Raw genomic sequence first — 26,020 nt, 5'->3', positions numbered from 1 at the left:
GGTGTGTGGTATGGGCATGTGTGTGGTGTGTGGTATGGGCATGTGTGTGTGATATGTGCATGTGTGGTGTGGGCATGAGTGTGGTGTGTGTGTCGTGTGGGCATGTGTGTGGTGTAGGCGTGTGTGTGGTGTGTGGTGTGGGTGTGTATGTGGTATGGGGATGTGTGTGTGGTGTGTGGGCATGTGTGTGGTGTGTGTGTGGGTGTGGTATGTGCATGTGTGGTGTAGGCATGTGTGTGGTGTGTGCATGTGGTATGGGCATGTGTGTGGTGTGTGGGCATGTGTGTGGTGTGGGGGTGTGTGTGGTGTGTGTGGTGTAGGCATGTGTGTGGTATGCGCATGTGTGGTATGGACATGTGTGTGTGGTGTCCGTGTGTGGTGTGTGCATGTGTGGTGTGAGTGTGTGTGTGTGGTGTGTGGGCATGTGTGTGGTGTGGGCGTGTGTGTGGTGTGTGCATGTGTGGTGTGGGCATGTGTGTGGTGTGTGGTGTGGGCATGTGTATGTGTGGTATGTGATGTGTGTGTGGTGTCCGTGTGTGGTGTGTGCATGTGTGGTGTGAGTGTGTGTGTGTGGTGTGTGGGCATGTGTGGTGTGGGCGTGTGTGTGGTGTGGGCGTGTGTGTGGTGTGTGGTGTGGGCATGTGTATGTGTGGTATGTGATGTGTGTGTGGTGTCCATGTGTGGTGTGTGCTTGCATGGTGTGTGCATGTGTGTGTCTATGTGCTTGTTGTGTGTAGTGGGTCCTGGGGCTTGTGCTGCAGGGATATGTCACCTAGACAGGCCCTTGAGACCCGTCCCGGTGATGCCAGCCCCAGGGGAAGCCAGTGCGACATCAAGGTCACCACCCGGAGCCAGATGGAAGCTGAGGTCATGCTGGCATTTGCAGAGCTCCTGTCCTTGCTGTGGTGGACCTGGGAGCAGGGTGGGAGTGGGAAATGAGGGCTCACAGGCCACCACCCTCCTGCCAGAGACCCCCACTCCCTGAACCTCTGTCTGGGAGCTAGGGAGGCTCTGTGTGTCTACTGCTTGGTAGACAGCTCCACCCAGCAGAGCCCGGTACCAGGTGTCCCCCAGGAGACATGCTTTTGGTGGCTCACAGTCCCCAGAGCGGGAAGCCCCCACCCTGGAGTCCACAAGCACCACCCACCATCCTGTGCCCATGGATGCTGACATGGTAAGGAGGCAGCGGGCAGAGCATGGGGCCCTTGCCCTCATGCAGAGGTGCCCCCTGCGCCAGACCCACGCTGACTCTCCCTGGAGGCAGATCATGGCCCTTGGCGGGATTTCTGGGCAGGATTTCGACCTGACCCACACACCTGAGTGCTCCATCCTTAGCCGGCTACCTGGGGAGCTTACGGTCAACATGGCGTGGATGCATATGGAGCAGACAGTGACTCGGGAGGAGTGGGCAGGTGGTGGCACAAATGAATGCCATGCCTGGAAGAGCAGGGAATGCCACCCAGGGTGAGCAGCTGGGAAGGCTGGCCCTGACCTTGGACAGCAGGGCAGGGGCAGCACACAGTGTGGGCACATTTTGGTATCAGACTGAGGCGTGGAATTGAGAGCAAGGGTCTCTTGTGCTGAGGCTGCTGGGGAGCAGCAGAGGACTAGGCACTTGAAAAGGGCTGAGGACCCCTCTGTTCTCACAGGTCCGGGTCCGTTCACACTGGCAACCCTGTTAGAGTAGGTAGTTTCTAGAAAGTTCCACAATTATGCACAGCATAAAGTGTCTCGCATCCTCTCTTGTCCCTTTTAAAGTGAAGCAACAGACATTCTTGCGACCGGCTGTGATTCCCAGGCCGTGACCCGAGCTGCGAAGTAGAGACGAGAACAGGAGAGACCGGGGCTGAGCGGATGTCTTTATTTTTCCTGGGTGGGGAGCGGGATACACAGCCACACTGCAGTCACTTAGCTTGTAAAAATATCTCAATAAATAAAACAAATAAGCAACATATACACTGAAACAGAAAATACTTTTTAAAAATGGCTAGCCGAGCAAATCATGGAGAAAGAAAAAGAAAAGCGGCATGAAAATAAGAATTCCAGGCTGACTTGAAACCGTCATGCAGAGGCTTGGGGGAGGGGAAGGAACTCGGGGTTCCTCTTCTGAGAGCCTTGGTCCAGTTTAATCAGAATTGTACAATAATGCATTCCTGTTTTATTTAAAAAAATACATTTAAAAAGGCACTTAGAGGGAAATACAAATTCAAAATCCAAATCCTCATAAATGTGTTCCTGAATCTAGAGATTTTCAGAAAGAATAAACCTCCCCCCAAACATAAACCCCAGAAGAAAAATCCAAACAGAGACAGGATGGCCATGGCGACGTCACCAGCAAGAGGGCTGGGAGTGCCCTTCCTATCTGGAGACCGTCCTGGGGGAGGATGGGAGCCCGGGTCTTCTCTCCGATGTCACTGCTGTCCCCCGCTCTCAACACTGGTGGAGGGCAGAGGTGGGGGCCTCCTGAGGTGGTTCAGGTTTTAGAAGTTACAGACTCCAACGCATCCCGATTCCACGTGCGCCGCCGACGCAACGGGCAGCCTGGAAGACACAGAAGGGGGACGGTGAGCTACGGCTGCCTTGCATGGCACCTGGCAGGGTTGTCCCCAGACTGCCCCAGAGCGGGCCAGGGTGGGACAGGGGGCAGGCCCTGAGAGAGTTGGCTCTGTTCTACTCACACTTCTCCCTGTCCCCCCCAGAGACGCTGGACAGGTGACTGCTGCCGGGCCAACCCAGGCCGCTGCAACCCCTGTCCCCAGGTCAGGCCAAGCCCAGCGCGCCCTTCCCCGTCCCTGCGTGCCCTTTCTCCACTCACCACCCTGAGGCTGCTCCCTGGCCAGTGCTCAGCATGCCGGCAAGTGCTGCCTGGCTGTGGGAGAGCCCCTTGGGACAGGCTGCCAGGGGACACGAGAGGCTCGGGCCGCAGGCAGGCCTGAGGGCGCTGTGGGGCTTCGGGCAGAGAGGGCTGTGTTTCAGGGAGGAGGACGCAGAGAAATGGGTCAGCCGCTGGGACGAGCGGTCAAGGGCGGATTCTTGCTTTCAAATTTGTGCTTCTGAAACTATTGCAGATTCATAGGAAGTTGCAAAAACAGCATAGGGGTGTCCCATGTGCCTTTCACCCAGTTTCCACACATACCACACCCACAAACACACACTACACAAGCACACACCACACACCACACATACCACACACTACACACACCGTACACTGTGCATACACACCACATACACATACCACACACACAAACACCCCACACCCCTACACACACGTCACACACCAAACAGACCACACACCACACACTGTACGCACATACCACATACACATACCACATACACCACACCACGCCCCCACATACACATACACACACACCACACACCACACAATGTACACACACACCACATACACATACCACACACACACCACACCCCCACATACACATGCACACACACCACACACCACACAATGTACACACACACCACACCACACCCCCACATACACACACACACACCAAACAGACCACACACCACACACTGTACATACACACCACATACGCATACCACATACACCACACCACGCCCCCACATACACATACACACCACACCCCCACATACACATGCACACACACCACACAAACATCCCACACACTACACACACCACACACTGTGCATACACACCACATACGCATACCACACACACAAACATACCATGCACTACATACATCACACACCACACAAACATATCACACACTACACACATCCCACACTGTGCATACACACCACATACACATACCACACACACAAATACACCACACCCCCACATACTCATACATACACAAACACACACCACACACCATACCAACGTACCACACACTACACACACCACACATTGTACATACACATACCACACACACAGACACACTACACTCCCATACACACACCACACAAACATACCACACACTACATGCACCCCATATCACATACATACACACCACACACCACACACGACAAACATGCCACGTTACACACACCACACACCACAAACAACATACCACACACTATACACAACCCATAGTGTACATACACACCACATATACAAACCACACACACAAACCACCACGTACACACACAAATACACACTACACACACTACACAGACACACCACACCACACAAACATACCACACACTACACACACCCCACACTGTGCACATTATATACACCTACCACACACAGACACACCACACCCCCAGATACACACACAAACATGCACCACACAATCATATCACACAATACACATACCACATACCACACAAATATAGCACACACTACACACACCCCATACTGTACATACACAACACATACATATACCGCACACAAACACACCACACAAACACACCCACACATACACACAAACACTACATACACCACACAGCACACATACTGCACACTACACACATACACTGTACATACAGACATACACATACTACACACACAACCACACCATGCACCCACATATACAAACACACACCACATACCACAAACATACAGCACACTCCACACGCTGCACATACCACATCCACACAGACAACATACCATACACACTACACATTATACAGCACACATACGATGGTGTCACCACATCACACCCAGACATCTGGCACCAGTATGGGCCAAGAGCTTATTCACATGTCACTCTTGTGGGTGTGTGTGTGGTATGCATGTTCAGTGTGGTGTGTGTGAGTTTGGTATGTATCTACAGTGTGGCATGTGTGTGTGTGGTATGTATGTACAGTGTGGCTTGTGTGTGTGTGAATGTGTGGTATGGGGTATGTATGTGTGGCATATAGTGTGTAGTGTGTATGGTAAGTTGTCTGTATTTATGTGTATGTGGTATGTTTGTGCAATGTGTGGGCTGTGTGTAGTGTGTGGTATGTGTGGTGTGTGGTGTATGTGATTTGTATTTCTGTGTGTATGTGGGTGTGTGGTGTGTTTGTGTGTGTGGTATGTGTTTGTGCATGTGGTGTGTATATAGAGTGTGGGTTGTGTAGTGTGTGCTATGTGTGGTGCATGGTTATGTGGTGTGTGTGGGATGTGGTAGTTTGTGTGTGGCGTGTGTGTTCAGTGTGGCATGTGTATGTGTGTGGTGGGTGTATGTGTAGTATATCGTGGGTAATGTGTATAGCATGTTATATATGTGTATGTGGTATATCTGTGTATATGTGTGTGGTACATTTGTATGGTGTATGTGGTGTGACTTTCTGTGTGAGGGGTGTGATGTGTGTGTAGTGTGTAGTATGTTTATATGGTATGTGGTGAATGTGGTGTGTGTTTTTGTGTGTGTATGTGGGGGCATGGTGTGTTTGTGTGTGTGTATGTGATGTGTATGTACAGTGTGTAGTGTGTGTAGTGTGTAATATGTTTGGTGTGTGGTGTATGTGGTATGTGTTTGTGTGTTTGTGGGGGTGTGGTGTGTCTGTGTGTTGTATGTGACTGTATGTGTATGTGGTGTGTATGTATGTTGGGGGTGTGTATAGTGTGTGGTATGTTTGTGTGTCACATAGTGTGGTATGTTTGTGTTTGTATGTGGGGTGCAGTGTGTTTATATGTGTGGTGTGTGTGTATGTACAGTGTGTGGTGTGTGTGTGGTGTGTGTTTGTGTGTATGCGTGGGTATGTGGAGTGTTTGTGTGTGGTGTACGTGGTGTGTGTCTGTGTTTGTATGTGGGGGTACAGTGTGTTTATATGTGTGGTGTGTGTATGTGGTGTGTATGTACAATGCGTGGGGTGTGTGTAGTGTGTGGTATGTCTGTGTGGCGTGTGTTTGTGTGTATACATGGGTATGTGGAGTGTTTGTGTGTATGTGTGTGTTGTGTGTGTGTGTGTATTGTGTGTGTTTTTGTGTATTGTGTGTGTATGTGTGTGTTGTGTGTGTATGTGTATTGTGTGTGTATGTGTGTTGTGTGTGTGTGTTGTGTGTGTGTTTTTGTGTATTGTGTGTGTATGTGTGTGTTGTGTGTGTATGTGTGTGTTGTGTGTGTATGTGTGTGTTGTGTGTGTTTGTGTGTTGTGTGTGTGTTTTTGTGTGTTGTGTGTGTATGTGTGTGTTGTGTGTGTATGTGTGTATTGTGTGTATGTGTGTGTTGTGTGTGTGTGTGTGTTGTGTGTGTGTTTTTGTGTGTTGTGTGTATGTGTGTGTTGTGTGTGTGTATGTGTGTGTTGTGTGTGTGTAGCGTATGTATACTTCTTGCAATTTCACCATGCGTATTGTTTCTTGCACCCGCCACTGTGATCAAGACACACAATTCTTCCAGCCCCTCAAGGTCCCTTTGTGCCACACAAGTGACTTAAGCGCACTCATGACCCAGTCTGCCTGTGGCTGTGCCAGGCTTGATGTGGCTCTGGGCTGCGACCTGCCGTCCTGAGCGCCTTGGGAAAGAACCAGCGCAGGTGCTACCCAGAGCCTTGTTCCCACCTGCAGGGGGAGGAAACACAGGCAGGAGGGAAGTCCAGGTCCTCCAGGAAACCAGTATGGGGACCCCAACCCCTCGCTGTCCTCTGTGCCCACTGAGCTCATAAAGTGCTGGGAGGTGGCCAGGCCAGCATCTGAGACTCAGGCTGCACAGGGATGTGGGGTCATGAGCCCAAGGTCTTGAGGCACCGTAGTGGGGCCCACAGGGCAGGGGACAGGCAAGTGGCATCAGCTCTGGTCGGAGATGTGGTGCACACAGGTGCGCCCCACGCCGCACCCCAGGGCCACTTCTGCCACACGCCCAGGCCAGCCTGCAGCAGCTCCCAAGCTGGCCCTGTCCTGCCAGGAGACCTGAGCTCTAGCAGGGATTGCTGCAGACTGGCCCTGAGCCCCTGGGACCTTTGGTGCCCGTGTGTCACTGCCGTGCCTGTTGCACAAACATGAGCAAAGCCAGTTGACTTGCAGAGCGCACAGGAGGTGAGTATGTCCAGGGAGAATTCATGGAGAGCCCCCCCAGAGCCAAGGGGCAAAGCAGCGCAATGAGACCCTCCTCCCCCCAAGGGGCTGGGTGTGGTGGGTGTCAGCGGAGAGGCTGGCATGGGCTTCCCAAGGCGGCCTAGGATCGAGGATTCTGCCACAGGGAAGGAGGCCCTGGGCTCTGGGGGAGAATGTGGAAGGCATGTTTGGAAGCTGGAGGGACGTGTGATGCAGTCCTCGACATCCGTGTGTGTGTTTGTGTGAGTGTGCCCACTAGTGTGAGTGTGAGTTGAGTACGAAAGACGGTCAGGAAGTGTGTGTGTCCGTGTGCAAGGTGTATACATTTTGAGTGTGAGCATGAGAATCCATGTAAGTTGGTCCATGTGTGTGTGTCAGTGTGCGTGTGTGTGTGCATCATGTGAGTGTTTTCCCATGGGAGTACTAGTGTGCATGTTTGTGTGTATACATCCTTGTGAGTGGGTCCATGTGTGTGTCAATGTGCATGTGTGTGTGTCTGAGTGTGTGCATCCATGTGAGTGGGTCTGTGTGTGTCCCTGGGGAGTGTCAGTGTGCAAGTGTCTGTGTGGGCGTGTGCCTCTGTGTGAGTCCCTGTGCACGTGGGTGTCTGATGCTACACAGCAGTGTCCGGGGGTCATCTGGTCCCGCTCCCTCACCCCCAGCCCTCTCCCAGTCCCCAGCCCCAGGCTTCACCACACCAGCCTACATACTCGAGAATTCCAGAAACCTTTGCTGAACCAAGGCAAGGATCTGAAAAGGCCAAGATATATTTTCCCTGAAACCCATGCATATGAAACACACACACACATGCACACGCACACACACTTTTTCAAAGTTCAGAGCACTCCAAATATTTAAGCCTTTTTAAGTGGTCCTGGGCAGAAAGTCAAGGCTGCTCTCTCTTGGAGAATGTGGTTGTAATTAGATAATTAATAAGGGGGGGCGGGTAGAGAAAGCTAAATGGAAGCCTTCCTCGGTGGGAGGAAATAATTACCACAGCTTTTGATATATGAGCTGAACCAACCCTCTAAGGGGAAATACTGTATCATCCATGAAAAGCCAAAAATGACAGGGACCGTCCCCTGGCCAGTGGTGGGTTTCAGGGTTTGCTTCACATGCCCAAGGGGACCCAGGCTCAGGCAGAAACGGGGACCCAGGCTCAGCAGAAACGAGCGGCAGGTCCATTAGTCTTCTTGACTGAGAGCCTCCGGGCCTGGCCCCCTTAATGTCAGCCTGACCCCAGCCATGTCTGCTGACATGGGCCGCGTTCTCTGCAACAAATGTAAAACATCTGGGGCTGGGAAGCGCCTCCTGCCTACACAGGCCACCTGGAACTGTGTGCATACGTCCTGCCTGCAGCTCTGTCCCTGTGTCTGCCTGCCTGGCCCAAGGTGGGGGGGAGCTGCAGAGCTGTGGAGGGACCAAGAGGGTGCCTCAGTTGTCTCTTCCACACCAGACCGGGGCCCCGAAGAGCAGATGAAAGACCCCATTCAGCTCTCTATCCCCGAGGCCTAACAAAGGGTGAGAAGCATTAAGGAAAAGGCCAAGAGAGGCAGGGGCAGGTCAAGGGAGAGAGGTTTTACTCTAAGGCCATTTATCCATCTCCTCAACTGCCCACCCATCCAGCCACCCACCTACCATCCAACCTTCTTTCCTTCCTTCCTTCCTTCCTTCCTTCCTTCCTTCCTTCCTTCCTTCCTTCCTTCCTTCCTTCTTTCCTTCCTTCCTTCCTTCCTTCCACCTATCCATCCTTCCATCCATCCTTCCATCCTTCCACCCATATATCCTTCCATCCATTCATCCATCCATCCATCTATCCATCTATCCTTCCATCTATCCTTCCATCCCTCCATCCATCCTTCCATCTATCCTTCCATCCATCCATCCTTCCATCTATCCTTCCATCCATCCATCCATTCATCCTTCCATCCATCATCCAACCTTCCATCCACCCATCCGTCCATCCTTCCTTCCATCCATCCATCCTTCCTTCCATCCATCCATCCATCCATCCACCCACCCTTCCATCCATCATCCAACCTTCCATCCATCCATCCATCCTTCCTTCCATCCATCCATCCATCCATCCACCCTTCCATCCATCATCCAACCTTCCATCCATCCATCCTTCCTTCCATCCATCCATCCATCCATCCACCCTTCCATTCATCATTCAACCTTCCATCCATCCATCCTTCCATCCATCCATCCTTCCATCCATTCATCCTTCCATCCATCCATCCATCCTTCCATCCATCCATCCATCCACCCTTCCATCCATCCTTCCATCCATCCATTCGTTCATTGATCCGTCATCCATCCTTCATTCCCTCCACCCGTCCACTCATCTATCCATCCTTCCTTTTATCCATTTATCCTTTTACCAATTCATTCATTTTCCCTTCCTTCTTTCCTTCCTTCCTTCCTTCCTTCCTTCCTTCCTTCCTTCCTTCCTTCCTTCCTTCTCTCTCCTCCCTTTCTTCCTTCCATTCCTGCAACATATTTGAGCATCTATCATGTGCCAGGAATGCTGCTCGTTGTTGAAAAAGCTGAAATGAATCAGAAATGTAGCAGGGCAGAAGAAGCATGTTTGTAAACAGCTAGAATACAGGGAAGACACTGGGAACTTTCGAGAGTGCAGGTAGACTCTACAGCAGAAAGGGAAGGGCAAAGAACCATGGACACTGTTGGGTGGTCAAAACCAGCATGGTGGGGAAGAAGCGGGGAGGATGAGCACAGGTGTGAAGTCTCCTCCAATCAGACAGCACACAAATGAACACGCACAGACACATGCACACACCCCACACAACACACACACCCTGCATCACACACACATCACATCAGACACACACTCACATACACTATATCACACATCTCACATCACACACACCCATCACACACATTACACACACCCCACATCACACACACTACATCACACATCACACACACCCATTACACACACTCCACATCACACACACTACATCACACATCACACACACCCATCATACACACATTGCACACACCCCACATCACACACACATCACACATCACACACACCCATCACACACATTACACACACCCCACATTACACACACTACATCACACATCACACACACCCATCATACACACATTGCACACACCCCACATCACACACACATCACACATCACACACACCCATCACACACATTACACACACCCCACATTACACACACTACATCACACATCACACACACCCATCATACACACATTGCACACACCCCACATCACACACACCCATTACACACATTCCACATCACACACACTACATCACACATCACACACACACCCATTACACACACTCCACATCACACACACATCACACACACCCATTACACACCACATCACACACACTACATCACACATCACACACACCCATCATACATACATTGCACACACCCCACATCACACACACATCACACACACCCATCACACACATTACACACACCCCACATTACACACACTACATCACACATCATACACACCCATCATACACACATTGCACACACCCCACATCACACACACACCCATTACACACATTCCACATCACACACACTACATCACACACCACACACACACCCATTACACACACTCCACATCACACACACACTACATCACACATCACACACACCCATTACACACACCACATCACACACACACTACATCACACATCACACACACCCATCATACATACATTTCACACACCCCACATCACACACACTACATCACACACATTACACACACCCATCTCACACACACCCATTACACACACTCCACATCACACACACACTCCATCAGACACATTATACACACCCCACATCACACACACATCACACACACCCATCACACAAACATTACATTACACAACCAACACACACACTCCACATCACACACAGCCTACATATCCCACATCAAACCACCTTACATCACACACCTCACATTACACACGAACCCCACATCACACACATGCACACACCACACACACTATATCCTCACCTACATCACACACACCACACCATTACACAACTTCACATCACATCCACACCCCACACCATGGGCACACTAAACATCACACACACACACACACAGACACCCCAATACACATACATCCCATATCACACATATCACATCACACACACACACCGATTAACAAGCCCCACACCACACACATACATCACACACACACTCTGATTCACACAAACACCAATAACACACACACCCCAATTTCCATACACATCCTACATCACACACACTCCTTACATCACACACACCCCAATTCACACACACACCCCACATCAGGCACACACCCCAATTCACACAAACTCCACACCACACACATCACACACACATTTACATCGCACATACCCCATATCTCTCTCACACACACACCATTACACACACCATCACGCACACTCCAACTCACAGACACTCCACACCACATACACCCCACACCACACACACATCACACACTATATCACACATACCCCATATCACACCCACACCCATCATACACAGCCCACATCATACATACACGCCAATTCACACAAACCACACACTCACACATCACACACACATACTCCACATCACACAGACCCATATCACTCTCACACACACAAACACCCCATCACACACACCCCTGAGGTTCTGCCGGGGGATCCTGGAGGGGCAAAAGTGAGGATCAGGGGTCAGAATCTGGCCACAGAAGTGATGGCTGCGGCCATGATGGGCTATGAAGCCGATGGCCAGGACAGCCCTCAGCATCACAGTGAGGAAGCCTTTGCCTCCACGGGACCCTGGCATTGCCCCGTTCACATGAAAGGGGCTGCCACCTGGCAGTGTGCTCTCACCCTCATCTCTTCTTCCTCCCCCACCACATCCTCAACCCTGGACTTCCAGCTGCTTGGGCTGGGGAACGTGCCAGGCTGAGGTCACAGCACAGTTCACAGACATGGACAAGTCCCAGCTGCCAGCCACCCCCACGGGTCTCGACGGGTCCCGGCCACCCCACAAGGCCAGTCCTCTCCTCCCGACTGCCAGGTGGGCGCAGTCTTGTGGTGTGGGCTCTCTGTCTTCTGCTGAGTCTGGACACAGCCTCCAGACCTGCAGACACCCACCTCAGCCACCCCGAGTCAGCCAGAGGTATGGAACCAGCTCAGTGTGATTGGTGAGACCTCCCGTCAGTGTGAGTACACAGCAGACAAGGAGACACATCAGGGGCCCGGGGGCCACTCAGGGGGCTCCTCCAGGCTGAACACCTGGCAGGGGGCCGCCAACAGGGAGCTAAGCCTCAGGCAGCAGAATTCACCTTCTCGGGAGGAGCCTGGATAAAACCAGAATCGTCTGCTTCGAAAAAAGGAACCATCAGGAAAAGAAAACGAGGACTGCTGGGAACGACATAATGAATAGAAGGAGAAATCTTCAAATGTTTTAAAGTGAAAACAATGAATAAATCAGAGAGTGCTCCTGGAAGTCTCCCGGCACGCTGAGCGAAAGCAAAGGAGGTTGGGCACGGTGGTTCATGCCTGCAATCCCAGCACTTTGGGAGGCAGAGATGGGAAGATTACTTGAGGTCAGGAGTTTGAGAGCAGCCTGGCCAACATGGTGAAATGCTGTCTCTACTAAAATTACAAAAAGTAGCCAGGATGGTTGGCATGCAGCTGTAATCCCAACTACTCCAGAGGCTGAGGCATGAGAACGCGTGAACCTGGGAGGCAGAGGTTGCAGTGAGCGAAGGGTGCACCACTGCACTCCAGCCTGGGCAACAGAGCAAGACTCCATCTCAAAAAAAATGAAGGTGGAGGAGAAAGGATGGGCAGAAGCAATCATGAAAACACGGCAGAGGAACGTGTCTCCACATTCGGGATAATCTTCAGATTAAAAGGGAACACCAGGTTCCAGGAAGGAAAACTGAGAACACGGTGACTGAGTGAATCACGAAGAACTCTCTGGCCTCTAACGTGGGGCAACCTCCTACGGCTTCCAGACCTAGACCACCAGCAGACACACGGTGGCTTCCCACGAGCTCACCACCCCCACTCAGTGACACTCCCAGAATGCCCAGCGTGTGGATGGAAAGAGCGGGGCAGACCCAAAAGTCCATACCCAGAGAATCCAGGGACCAGGTGGGAGTGCAAGAGAAACCTGCACCAGCAACACGGTTGCAGAATGTGCCCCGCTCAGCAGCTGCTCCTGGGAAATGCCACTCCTTCCAAAGGAAAGGCATCCCTGGGGCTTCTGTGTCTGCAAATACCACAACAGATGATGCACTAGTCCTCCAGTGCAAAACAAAGAAGAATGTTGGGGAGAAGGAAATGGGCTGTAAGGAAAACTGTGAGAGGCCCGCGGTCCAGTGGAGGCAGGAGTCCGGGGTATGCACAAGTCCCGGAGCTGCTGGCCACACTGGGCACCTCTGTGTGTCCCAAGGCACCCCAAGCTTCTGTCTGCCCAGTCGCACAGCAGACAAGGACAGTGGCAGCAGCCAGACTGACACCAAGCAGCTGGATTCATGAATACTCTTAATTCTCCTGCCGTCTGAGTTACCAAACTCACCCAAGAAAAAGCAGGAAACCCAAATATATCGATAACCATCAGGCACGTGGGCCAGGTTAGCAAAGGTCTGTATCTACACCACGAAGAATAACAAGCCCGCTTGTTTCCTAAGAGGATTAGTAGAACTTTCAATGAACAGACAATTCCCATCTACATTAAACTGTTCCAGATTTTCAAGGTGAAGGAACACTTCCCATTTTATTATCTATGTACATTTACTTCTTTCTTTCTTTTTAAAGACTTTATTTTTTTAGAGCAGTTTCCGGTTCACAGCAAATTAAGAGGGAAGGTACAGAGATTCCCATACACCCTCTGCGCCACCCGCACCCAGCATCCCCCATGAAAAGTCGACACAGTTTAGACACCTGTCCCGGCGGCATCAGCAGCAAAGGCTAGAGCGTTGCTGCCCGTGAATCTGAACGCGAAAAATCCCAGGACATTAGCAAACCGAGTCAGGTCGGGTATTTAAAGAATCAATTCCAGATGGCCAAGAGGGGTTTATTCCAGGAAGGCAGAACGTTACCACTCGGAAAGCTAGAGAAACCAGGGACGGCGAGGGCTTGCCTGGACGGGCACAGAGGTGTGTGCGCAGTTCCAAGGCCGGGTTTCCTGAGCTCTCCCCGAGACGCGCCCTGGAGCCAGGCCCCAGCTGAAGCCCTGTGGCCACTCTCTGCGCAGCCTTGGGAAAGTGGCTTCACCTGTCTAGCTCTCAGTCTCCTCCTCCGCAAAACCCCCAAATGGGGGTAACAATAGGACCTGCCGTGTCAGCGCTGTGAGACTCAACGAGCTGCTTCACCTGAAAGGCTTGGCGTTGCCCGTCCTATGGTCAACACGCGTGTTGCCCACAGGAGCACCAGACGGCAAGGAGCTGTTTTCTTCCCCTGCTGGTTCTAGAACAGCTCCTGGCATGTAGTAGGTGATCACTAAACATTTGTTGAAAGAAGAACTACAATAAAGAGACCAAAGAGAAACCAGCAGCTGAGGTCTCAGGGATGCAGGGACCGTGCAGACCAAGCCGGTGCCTCCTATGGCCAGCGGGCACGTGGCTCCCCAGACAGATGGGCGAGGGCTGTAAACACTGACAGCAGAGGCCAGTAACACTGGGCCGTGCCAGGCCAGACACTGGAGGGCAGCAGGGCACAGATGGCAGCCTCCGCCTACCTTCTGACCCACGCACATACCATGGAAGGCAGGAATCACTGGTGACATTGCCCAAACTCCACACAGTGCCACAGGCCCCACCAGGAGCCAGCGTCAGAGCTGCCTGCCCAAAGGCTTCCAAGCAACAAAGCCATGGCCGAGCCACTTTGGCAGAGAGAAAGGCCACAAGACACAAGGACTGGGACCCTCTGCCCACTTCTCCATGGACCTCCCTCCAGGGATTTGCCCATCCAGCCCCCACCCCAACAGAAGCCTCAGAGCCCTGAGCACGAGGGCAGGATCTGGAAGGCTGGGCCGACATGGGTGCCTCTCCAGGCACTCACCCCCACCTCAGGGGAGAGGAAGGAGGAAGCAGGGCCAGGCCCTCGGGGCAGCTGCGCCCAGGAGCCTCGCCCACACCACGCCCACCCTGAGCTGCGTTTCCGCGGCAGCTGGCAGGAACTCCCCTTTTGTACCAATCCAGCAGGTCCAGGCGACCTCTGCAACCACAGTGACCTCATGGGCATTCTAAGTTCTTGCTTCCCAGAGGCGGCCCCGGGCAGCAACAGCCCCATTCCCCGGGAGCTTTCAGAGACACAGGTTGGGCCACAGAGTCAATCTGCATTTTGACACAATCTCCAGCTCTTCTAAGATGCTTTCAGGGCAGGAACATGAGGCTGAACATATCCGGCCTTGTCATTCACCTCCTGTGACGACTCAGCCCTGTTCAGAGGAGTCAACTGAGGCTGGGCCACACTATGTCACACAGCTGGTTAGAGGCAAGATGCTCCCTGCTTGGGGCTCACCCCACCCCCAGCACCCGGGCCCTGAGACCAAGTTCCCCGGCTGCAGCTCCTCCCGAGAGTCCCGACATAGCCTCTGGCCCCCTTAAGACAGTCCCAGGCAGGCAGAAGGGCCAGGGGCAGGCTGGACGTTCAGTGGACACAGCTGTGCACCCAGGCCAAGTCCGGCCCTGTGGACCCCACCTCAGTGATCACCCACCCGATGGGCAGGCATCGGAGTGCCAGCAGCAGGCGGCGTAGGGGCTCTCAGAAATCACTCCTACTCTGCCAAACGAGTTTCCTTGTTCCATCTGGGTAAGGGTTCAAAGAAGCCATTGGCAACCAAGGGCCAGACGGCTCCAGAGAGGCTCCCAGCTTGCTGCCAGCCCAGGCTGGGGTGGGCAGTGCCAGCATGAAGCTGGCCACCTCCACCCGAGCCGCCTCCTCAATGCACTTTTTGACACATGCCTTGTCCAGAGACCAGGGAGGAAATTCAGGGAGCTGTTTTCAGGGTAGAGAGTGTGACGCCTCCTTCCACACCTGATGTGCGTAGCGAGCTCTAGGCAGGGCAGGGGGACTCGGAGGCTGAGCAGCTGAGCACAAGGCTGGCCCTGAGCAGGAAAAGCCACCTGTCACTAGGGAGACAGGCGCCAGGGTGGCCTGGGTTGGTGGGGCCTAGTGCGTCAGGAAGCCAGTGGCCCTGTAGGGGGAAGTGGGGGAAGGGGGCAAAGGGGGCCCACTTGGAAAAAAGGCAGGTATCCTTGGGGGTCAAGCTCCCTCCCTCCTGGCCAGCTCTGTGCCTCCTCCAGCTGTGAGCGGATCCTGGGGGACACGGGGGCAAGGGGCACACAAAGGACAGAAAGTTATGAGGGAAACAGCAAACGCTGACCCTTCCCCAACCTTAGCCCCACCACGGGACTGTCCCAGAGTCAGCGTCTACAACCCAGTGGGGAGTGTGGCAGGAGGGAGGCAGGGACGCCGTGGCTGACCGCGGCTTTCAAAGGGGCGCTGGAGGATTTGGTGAATGTTTCTGTGGGATGATGGTGAGGCCAGGAGGGCGGGGAGGGAAAGCACGCTCTATTCTCCCTTGAAAGCAAATGGAAATCAAGAAATAACTGGACTTCTGAGATTAATTTGTTCCCCTGAATGGCTCTGCCAGGGCCTCTCACCCCTTCGCCCGAGTACCTCCCTCCCGCTGGGGCGTGCCTACCTTTCTCCGCACCGAAGCCGTGACAGTCACAGGCAGGTCCCTCTGGTCTCTGCTTGCAGGCTCCGAGTGGAAGCCTCTGCCATGTGATTCTCAGCAGGCCGGTGAGTGACAAGGAGGCCACCACCCGCCCACAGTACTCAAATAAACGGGCCAGAGTAAAATCCCAGAGCATGTGTGTGTGTGGCAGGGGCTGGCCCCACTCCCCTCTGGAGCGTCGGGCTTTCCCAGGAATGGTGAAACTCCCCCACCTACACACCAACATTCCTAGGACCCTCAGAGGATTGATGGGTGTCTGCTGGTCACAGAGAAATGCACCAGGCGCTGCCTGCTCTGAGCTCTTACGGGACCTCAAGGATTTTCGGGACGAGTGGCTCAGAAAGTGGTCAGGTGGCAGGCAGCCTGACATCAGGAACAAGCTGGCAACTTGGGACATGTCAGACCCCACCACACATTTCTGTGGCCCAGGTCCCTCCATCTCTGAAAGGACACTGCTCGGCCAGATGGCCTCCAGAGGGACTTCCAGCACCACTGGCTTGAAGTGGGGCCCTGCAGGGTGGCTGCTACTCCAGCATGGTCTGGTGGCCCGGGGGACAGCGGCCTGCTTGCCCCGTGCTACGGACGTCCCCTGCATTCTCTGCATCCCTCTCTGCTTGGGCACTGCAAGTGCACTTCTGGATGCCTCGCATGTGGGGTATTCGCCATCAGGGTCTGGAGGGCCAGTGGGCAGGGCGAAGTCAGGTAAGGATGGCAGCGAAGTCAGGTAAGGATGGCAGGCCAGGCCGGGCCAGTCTTCCGGATCCCCGCCCCTCTCCCAGCTCCATGACTCATGCCTCTGACCCCAGCCTGCTTACTGCCTGAGAAGGAGGAATCCTGCTGGGAATGTGGGAATGACCGTATTTACAGTGCTGCGGCTCCCAGTGGCTATTGGCCTGGCCTGGCTCCTCCAGGGGAGTAAGAACTTCACGCCAGCTGGAAGCCAGGCTGTCTCTCTCCCTCAGCTTGGGCTTGGCTGCAGGGACTCAGCTGACTATGCTTGGAATGGCCTGTCTGGCAAGGAGGAGTCAGCCTGAGGAACCAGGGGAGAGGGCGAGCTTGCCTGCAGTGGACCAGGCTGGCTGCCTCCTGCTTGGGGCCCCCAGCATCCCTGCTGGAGAGATCACCCTGCAGAGCTACTCCGTGTCCACCTGGAGACCCCCAGGCTCTCAAGGGCTGGCTCTGCTGGGGCTGCGACTGCAGGTTCTGACCCATCCCTCAGGATTCGCCCCACCCTCTTCCTCTTCCCAGGAGCCCTGCAAAGGGACCCCTCCCAACCTTCAGAGACAGTGAGGGCTGGCCAGCCGCGAGGGGCCAGGTGGCAGGAGAATATTCCACCTCTCCCAGTACCTGGGCCTCCAAATCCAGGAACCCCTTCAACCTGTGAGTTACAGCTTCTCCAGATGCTACCAGATTCAGTCTCCAAATAAAACCTGTGAGTGGAAGACGGTGGAACACAAGCTGCCCTGCAGGCCCCATTTCCAGCTGGTGGAGCTGGAGGCCCCTCTGAAGTCCATTTGGCCAAGCAGTGTCTTTCCAGACACAGAGAGACCAGGGCCACAGGAAGGTGGGGAGGGCCCAACATCCCAAGACACCAGGTGGGTGCCAATCTCACCCAGAATGCAGGTCAGCTAAGCCCTGGGCTAGAAATGCCTTTGTATCCACAGCACTGACACACTGTCCAAACCAGGGGCAGGAACTTAGCAAATGTCTTTTGAGAAAACACGTGAATATCTGAAGACACAGCCCCCCCAGCAACAGCAGCAGCAGCAGCTAAGAAACTATGAACAGCAGGGCTGCCGGTGTAGGGCACGCTGCAAGATGCTGGCATGTGAAGACAGGTGGGACCAGGCCCTTTCCTCAGCCAGCTCACAGTTCATTTGGGGAGACAAGCAACAGAGCAAATCACTATCACAAAAATGTAATAATAAGCTATAATAAAGGGTCTGCAACCATCTTGCTATGAAATATAAATATATTATAAATACAGGTGACCACTGCAAATGTATTATTGTAATAAAGAGGTTAAAAGGCCCATACTAAACACATAGGGGAGGTGACAATTATGTTTCTGAGGGTTTGGAGAGCTTGTCACAGAATTCAGGATTGCAGCCAGGTCTTCAAGGAGGTCAGTCCCAGCTGAGAGGGGTGGAAGGGCCTTGTGGGCACAGGCAGAGATGGGAGGCACAGCCAGGAGGGTGGGGGAGGGATTCTGGAGTACAGACATCATTGATTCTGGGGAAGGGGAAGGAATTGTCAGGACTCCATAAGGCGACAGGGAGGCCGGGAAAGGTGTGGGGGGCCACAGACACCATCAGATCTGCCTGTCAGAGGTAGCTCTGGCTGGCAGGGGATGGACCCCGATTGGGGCCTAGGCAGGGCAGCTGCCCCGGTGGCCCAGAGGGAGGCCAGGACCACATGGAAATGGCAGCTGTGCTGGAGGAGCAGGAAGGGGCCATCCAGCAGACATGGTGACCGGTTGAGTGTGAGGGTGGCAAGGGGAGGCTGAGGGGCCCAGCTTGGGTGGCTGGGTGCATCCTGATCCAGAAACTAGACTCGGATCTAGAGAGAAGGAGTTTTCTCAGGGCAACGAGACCTGTGCCAGCCGCGTGGAACTGCTGGGATCCTCACGACACCCTGAAGGGCAAGTTCACTCAGCAAAGGGACACACTGGGAACCCCAGAAGAGGCTGGGGGCTTTGGAGGCAGATTCTCCAGACTGAAGCCAACTTTATTCTCCCCTTGGAGAAAGGAGGCGTCAGCACAGAGCTTGAGATGCTTGCTTTGCTAGGATTTGAACCCAGGCCTCTGGATTGCAAAGATGGGCTCAGATTCCTGATCTACTTCCCCATCCATGGCAGAACTGGGGAAGTAGATATTTTTAGGAACAAGCAGAGTGGGAGGCTGGGAAGGAGGCATCTGGTAGGAGAGGCAGGGCCGGGTGGAAACTGACACTAGGTGGGTGTCGAGGGAGGGCTGGTGGGCACCACCCCCCCTGCTGTTCTCATAACAGAGAACACCAAACCCGCACAGCTGCTGGCAGTAGGGCCAGGCGTCAGAAAGGTCGCCAGGGTCCAGGACTTCAGAAGGGCAGGCTCAGCCGGGTGCAGGCTGTCGGGGAGGCCAGGGGGTCGGCGTTCCTTGGGAACAGCCTTCCACACATTTGGTGAGACGGTGAATGTGCCAGAAGCTATGAATGACAGCAGCCAGCGTGCAGCGCTTCCTGAGTGCCGGGACCCACAGTGTATGTCTGGGATTCAGCTGCAGGATCTCAACCATCTCATGCCATTGGTTCTCCTGTGTTCACTCAGCTCGGAGAGCAGAGGAACAGTGCTGGGATGAAACCCAGGAGACCATCTTGGTCAACATGGTGGGACCCCATCTCTACTAAAAATACAAAAAATTACCTGGGCATGGCGGCACGTGCCTGTAATCCCAGCTACTCGGGAGGCTGAGGCAGGAGAATTGCCTGAACCCAGGAGGCGGAGGTTGCGGTGAGCCAAGATCGCGCCATTGCACTCCAGCCTGGGTAACAAGAGCGAAACTCCGTCTCAAAAGAAAAAAGAAACCCAGGTGTCCAGGCTCCAGGGCCTGTTTTCTGAGAGGCGAGGCACAGGCTGTGCTTCTGGGCGGTGCAGAGCCTGGGAAGTGTAACAGGAGAGTTCTGGGACTAGCTCCCTTGAACGGTGTTTAAATGGGGGGGGGGTGTGCAACTGTCCCGAATGATTAAACAACTCTGACCATAAGCCATGTAACGAGGGCCAGCTTTCGGTTCTTGAAACTAGTCTTGAAAAACTAGGCCATTTTTAAAATGCGAAACTGTTGCAAAGGTAACTGTACTTAATTCTATTTTATTGGGTCTGAGTCTTTTTGTCAAACGCCTCAGAAAAAAATCACTATTTTTGAAAATGTTTACACCTATTCACCTATATTCAGAAGAGTGCGAAAACCTGAGGACCAGGAAGATCCCCACTATAATGCAACGCCGGCTCCCAGGAATCCCCGCGGACTCGGATTTCAGCTGAAGGTGTGGCAGAGGCGCTTTCAGGCCTGCGGAATTGGCGTTTCTGGGGGGGCAGCTGGGGGCGTGGTTTCCGCAACAAGGACAGGCCTTTTGTTTCCCTGGACTCAGTTACTTTAGCCCATTTCAGATTCTCAAATTTCTGTGCCACGTGAATAAAACTGACCTCTGTGAGAAACACATCATACTAAGAAATCAGCGAGCACACACTAAGTGTTGAAGACTTAGTGCCTCAGTTAGGGTAAAATCAGCTAGTAGAGGCCCGTGGTGGTGACTGAAAAAACGTATTAGAAGGCACGGTGTCTCACACTTGTAATCCTGGCACTTTGGAAGGCTGAGGCAGGTGGATTGCCTGAGCTCAGGAGTTCAAGATCAGCCTGGGCAACATGATGAAACTCTGTTCCTACTAAAATACAAAAAAATAGCACGGTGTGGTGGCAGGCGCCTGTAGTCCCACCTACTCGGGAGGCTGAGGCAGGAGAATTGCTTGAATCCAGAAAGTGGAGGTTACAGTGAGCTGAGGTCACGCCACTGCACTCCAGCCCGGGCAGCAAAGCAAGACTCCATCTCCAAAAAAAAAACAATTAGAGGGAAAAAGTAAATTTCAGGACCAGGATGGGGTGAGTGAACAGCCCAGGCTGGACAGGCGATTGGGGACGGTCCTGGCTGGTGACCGGCCGAGCACCTGTGCATCTTCTCCTCACATGTAACGTGCGGCACAGCCCTCGTGCGCCCAGGCCGTGGTGTCTTCCTTGTGCAGTCTGCATTTCCGCCTGGACTTCTGTTTCCCTCTGTGCTGTCGTGAGGCCTGCGGGCTCTCAGATGTCTGTGTTCCTCTGTGGGGTGAGCCGGAGTCTCACCTGCGGAGTCTTGAGGAAGGACTGACCCTTCTTCTGGTTGCCTGGCAACCACCCTGTAGAGTCAGCATCCCCAAGGCAGGTGTGAGTAGCTGCTGCTGGTGGATTTCAGTCCACACGCCTGCACATAACAGAGAACACAGAACCTGCACAGCTCACACACCGGCACGTTAACAGAACACAGAACCTGCACAGCTCACACGCCTGCACGTAACAGAACACAGAACCCGCTCAGCTCACACGCCTGCATGTAACAGAACACAGAACCTGCACAGCTCACACACCAGCATGTAACAGAACACAGAACCTGCACAGCTCACACACCGGCACGTAACAGAACACAGAACCTGCACAGCTCACACACCGGCACGTTAACAGAACACAGAACCTGCACAGCTCACACGCCTGCACGTAACAGAACACAGAACCTGCACAGTTCACACACCAGCACGTAACAGAACACAGAACCTGCACAGCTCACACACCGGCACGTAACAGAGAACACAGAACCTGCACAGCTCACACACCTGCACATAACAGAGAACACAGAACCTGCACAGTTCACACACCAGCACGTAACAGAACACAGAACCCGCTCAGCTCACACACCTGCACGTAACGGAACACAGAACCCGCTCAGCTCACACACCTGCACATAGCAGAACACAGAACCTGCACTGCTCACACACCTGCACATAGAACACAGGACCTGCGTGGTTCACACACCCACACATAACAGAACACAGAACCCGCTCAGCTCACACACCTGCACGTAACGGAACACAGAACCCGCTCAGCTCACACACCTGCACGTAACAGAACACAGAACCCGCTCAGCTCACACACCTGCACGTAACGGAACACAGAACCTGCACAGCTCACACACCTGCACATAACAGAGAACACAGAACCTGCACAGTTCACACACCAGCACGTAACAGAACACAGAACCCGCTCAGCTCACACACCTGCACGTAACGGAACACAGAACCCGCTCAGCTCACACACCTGCACATAGCAGAACACAGAACCTGCACTGCTCACACACCTGCACATAGAACACAGGACCTGCGTGGTTCACACACCCACACATAACAGAACACAGAACCTACACGGCTTACATATCTGCACAAAAGAGAGAAAACAGAACCCACAAGGCTCACACACCTGCACATAACAGAGAACACAGAACCCACATGACTCACACACCCGCACATAACAGAACACAGAACCTGCACGGCTCACACACCCACACATGACAGAGAACACAGAACCTGCACAGCCCACACACCCACACATAACAGAGAACACAGAACCCGCACAGCCCACACACCCACACATAACAGAACACAGAACCCGCACAGCTCGGCAGCAAGCGCGATCTGAAGAGGAAGTGCTAAGTGGTCAGCAGCTCCATGGACAACTCCAGGGCTAAATGTCAGCGGTCCCGCTTTGGGCCCCGCCTTGGGTCCCACCTTGGGCAGGTGCATGAATGCAGCTTGTCCTGCATAGCCCGATCCCCCTGCTCTCAGAGGCTGCGCATTCACACAGAAACACATCCCTGCGGAATCCGGACACAGCACTTGGGTCTCGAGGGGCAAACAGAGGAAGGCAGTGAGGCAGCAGACGCAGAGAACAGCAGGGTTTTTGGACTCAAGCCTGGAAAATATGCACGCCTCTGTCTTCCCAGCTTCCAGCTCCCAGAGTGAGGGTGCTGTGAGTCAGCCGAAGATGACCCCGATCCTCGAACCCCCACGCCTTCTTGTCTCCAGGCCCCTACCTGCCTTTCAGGACCTCGGCCTCCTCCTGAGGAAAGCCACCCCCCTGCTCGCATGCCTCTTACATCTGCCGGGGAAGGACGTTTGCCAGACTGACGTCTGACCCTCCAGCTCCCCCCACACCAGAACACAGACACCAGGGACCCCGCAGCCCTCAGGACAGCACACAGAGAAACAGGGTCCAGGCCGAAATGCAGACCAGCGTGAGGAACAGACCACACCGGCCAAGCCCCAGGCTCCATCTGAGAAGACACACAGGTGCTCAGCCAGTCATCAGCCAGGACCAGCGATATCCCCACTGGTGCAGCAGGGGTGCCGGGCCTGGAGGCTGTTGGCAAGCGCAGCTCCTCTGTCTGCTGAGGGAGGTTTACCAGGAGTCCGAATGCTCCCGATAGGGTCGAGGTTGCCTCACTGATCCTAAGAGCACCTGGAGCTGGGGATGGTTCTGGAAAACGTGTTTGAGGTCTCCTCCATCAGACTCTAACAAAGAGCTATAATTCCTGACATTTCATTTTTGAGATTCGGATGCTAATGTCATGACCCACAAATCTAACCGGCGTCCTCCATCTGAAAGTGCTACATGAACTGCAGAACTGAGAGCCAGGCCGCGCAGAACCTCGGGGTCCAAAGCAGGAGTGAAAGTGCACAGATTCATAGCAGCCCACACACAACTGGCAAGGTCCCGGTTTGCAGGTGACAATACACCGTGGTATCTGAGAACTTGAAAGAATCAAGGATCTAGGTGCTGTACGAACAGCATGGTGGTGGGCAGATTCACTGTGGGAAGGGCAGACCCTGGGAGAATACCCCCAGAGCCTCCTCAGGCTGTCTTTGATGCAAGAGCTTAGAGACTAATCCCCCTGCCCCAGAAGACTCGTGGGCTCAAGGATCAAGTGAAGAGATACAGAAATATGCTCATGGTGACTCCATTTTTACAAATTCCACATTCCTGCAGTAAAACTCCGTATCTATAAACCGCAGCACGCTCAAACAAGTCTCATGGCATTTGCTTTATTTTCCACGTGTTTTTGAATATTCCGTATTCTCCTAAACAGTGAATTCTTCCAGAACCAGAGAATGGCATGATTGAGTTAGCTGCGCATGCACACACGTGTCTGGTCACACTTCTGGAACAAAAACCCTCAGTGGGGAGGGATTACCTGGATTGTGTGGATATGGAATGCATTCCATCTTTTTTACGAGCCTTGTGTAATCACGGGCTCTCAGCGACCATCTCCTAAGCCGAGGACACCTTCACACACAACAGGAGGTGCTGGACTTCCACCCAGGCTCTGGAGGATGCCTGCCCTGCCCTGCCCTGCCCCGGTCTGGGTGTGCTCTCGCTCTGCTGGACCTGCACAGAGCAGTGCTCAGAGGCTGTGGGGATACAGGCTGGAGTGGCCACAAGCAGGTGGCAGGTGGCCAGGCTGACCCCAGCCCTGCGAGCTCCTGGCTTCGTGGCATCCCTGGTGCTGTCGCCTCCCTGGCTGTGGGCAGAGGCCAATGTGGGCCTTTGCTCCAGATGCTCCAGTGCCGCAGGTGAACCTAGCTCTCCAGGGGTCTTTTAAGGAATGTATCCTCCACACAGCTCTCCTTGAAACTAAGCCCTGGGAGCAGCCTCCCCCTGGCCCACATGCGCTCCCTGTAACCTCTGTGAGGACACAGGCCAGGCTGGGCAGCCTCCACGCCAGGCAGCTCTCCTCTCAAGCAAGCCGGGCACCCTCGACGACAGGTGGGTTCTTCTGCTTAAAGGTCATCCTTGGCAATCCATTTCTCATCTACTACCTGCCCTGCGAGTGGAAGGACACATAGTAGGCACTCACTTAACGGTAAGAACTCTGTGATGAACACACTGAGTATCACAGCCTCGGAGCAGTCATGTACAAATGCTGCCAGCAGCCTGGGAGGGCGGAATCCCACTCCCTCCGCGTCAGGACTGCACTGGGGTTACAGAGGACTACTCACTGCAACTTAGACAGCTCACATAACTACAAAGGAATAAATACAAAGAGAAGTTTCTTTGAGACGCGACAACTCGACGACAAATCTCTCTCGTGCAGAGTACGCGCGGAGCTCTACTCTAGAACCAAGAAACACAGGGACGGGTGGGGGAGAGTCAGCAGCTGGCAGTGGCTTTAGGGCCTTAGGCATTTAGCTATCTGGTGTACATATATTTATACACACACCATCTATAGTCCATGTACACATGGTACGCACGTGTATATATGTGTATGTATATATGAGTATATGTACCATATATACATACGATACACTTATACACCCACTGCTTCTCTAAGAAGGCTCACCTTTGTCCCAAGTTTGCCTGAGTCACTGCTTACTGAATTCATGGTTTGAGGGTGGAGATTTTACACTCACACGGTTCTTAACTAGTCCACGATTCAGAAGTCAGTGTGATTCGGGGAACTGAATGACAGTCCAATCAGACCCGGCTAGTCTTTGAGGCTGGACTTCTGGGACTGCCTTCAGGTGTCCTCTGCTGGATCCAGGGACGGTCACCTCCTGCCCTATGGAGCCTGCTGCCACCCTGGGAATGTGTGGCTAGGACGTGGTCAAGGATGGCACTGGAATGCTTTTAAGAGAACATTTTCAACCACATGCGTGTCCAAGGACGTTTCCAGTTTCCTCCTCTGCTA

At 53.5% G+C, this 26,020-nt stretch overlaps 1 protein-coding gene across 1 annotated transcript in view; it reads right to left on the bottom strand.

Annotated features, from left to right (window-relative positions):
• Positions 1–1,839: 1,839 nt before the first annotated feature.
• TWIST2 (twist family bHLH transcription factor 2) overlaps positions 1,840–26,020 on the bottom strand; it is a 70,852-nt gene continuing 46,671 nt past the window's right edge. Inside the window, exon 2 of the mRNA XM_054258094.2 lies at positions 1,840–2,541. The gene's annotated coding sequence lies outside the window, so the exon portion shown is untranslated. The remainder of the gene's footprint in view (positions 2,542–26,020) is intronic.

This window comes from Callithrix jacchus, chromosome 6, assembly GCF_049354715.1.
Source record: "Callithrix jacchus isolate 240 chromosome 6, calJac240_pri, whole genome shotgun sequence".
NCBI classification, from domain to species: Eukaryota; Metazoa; Chordata; class Mammalia; order Primates; family Cebidae; genus Callithrix; species Callithrix jacchus.
The sequence above is the reverse complement of the archived record's forward strand: the minus strand, read 5'-3'. Positions and strand labels throughout refer to the sequence as shown.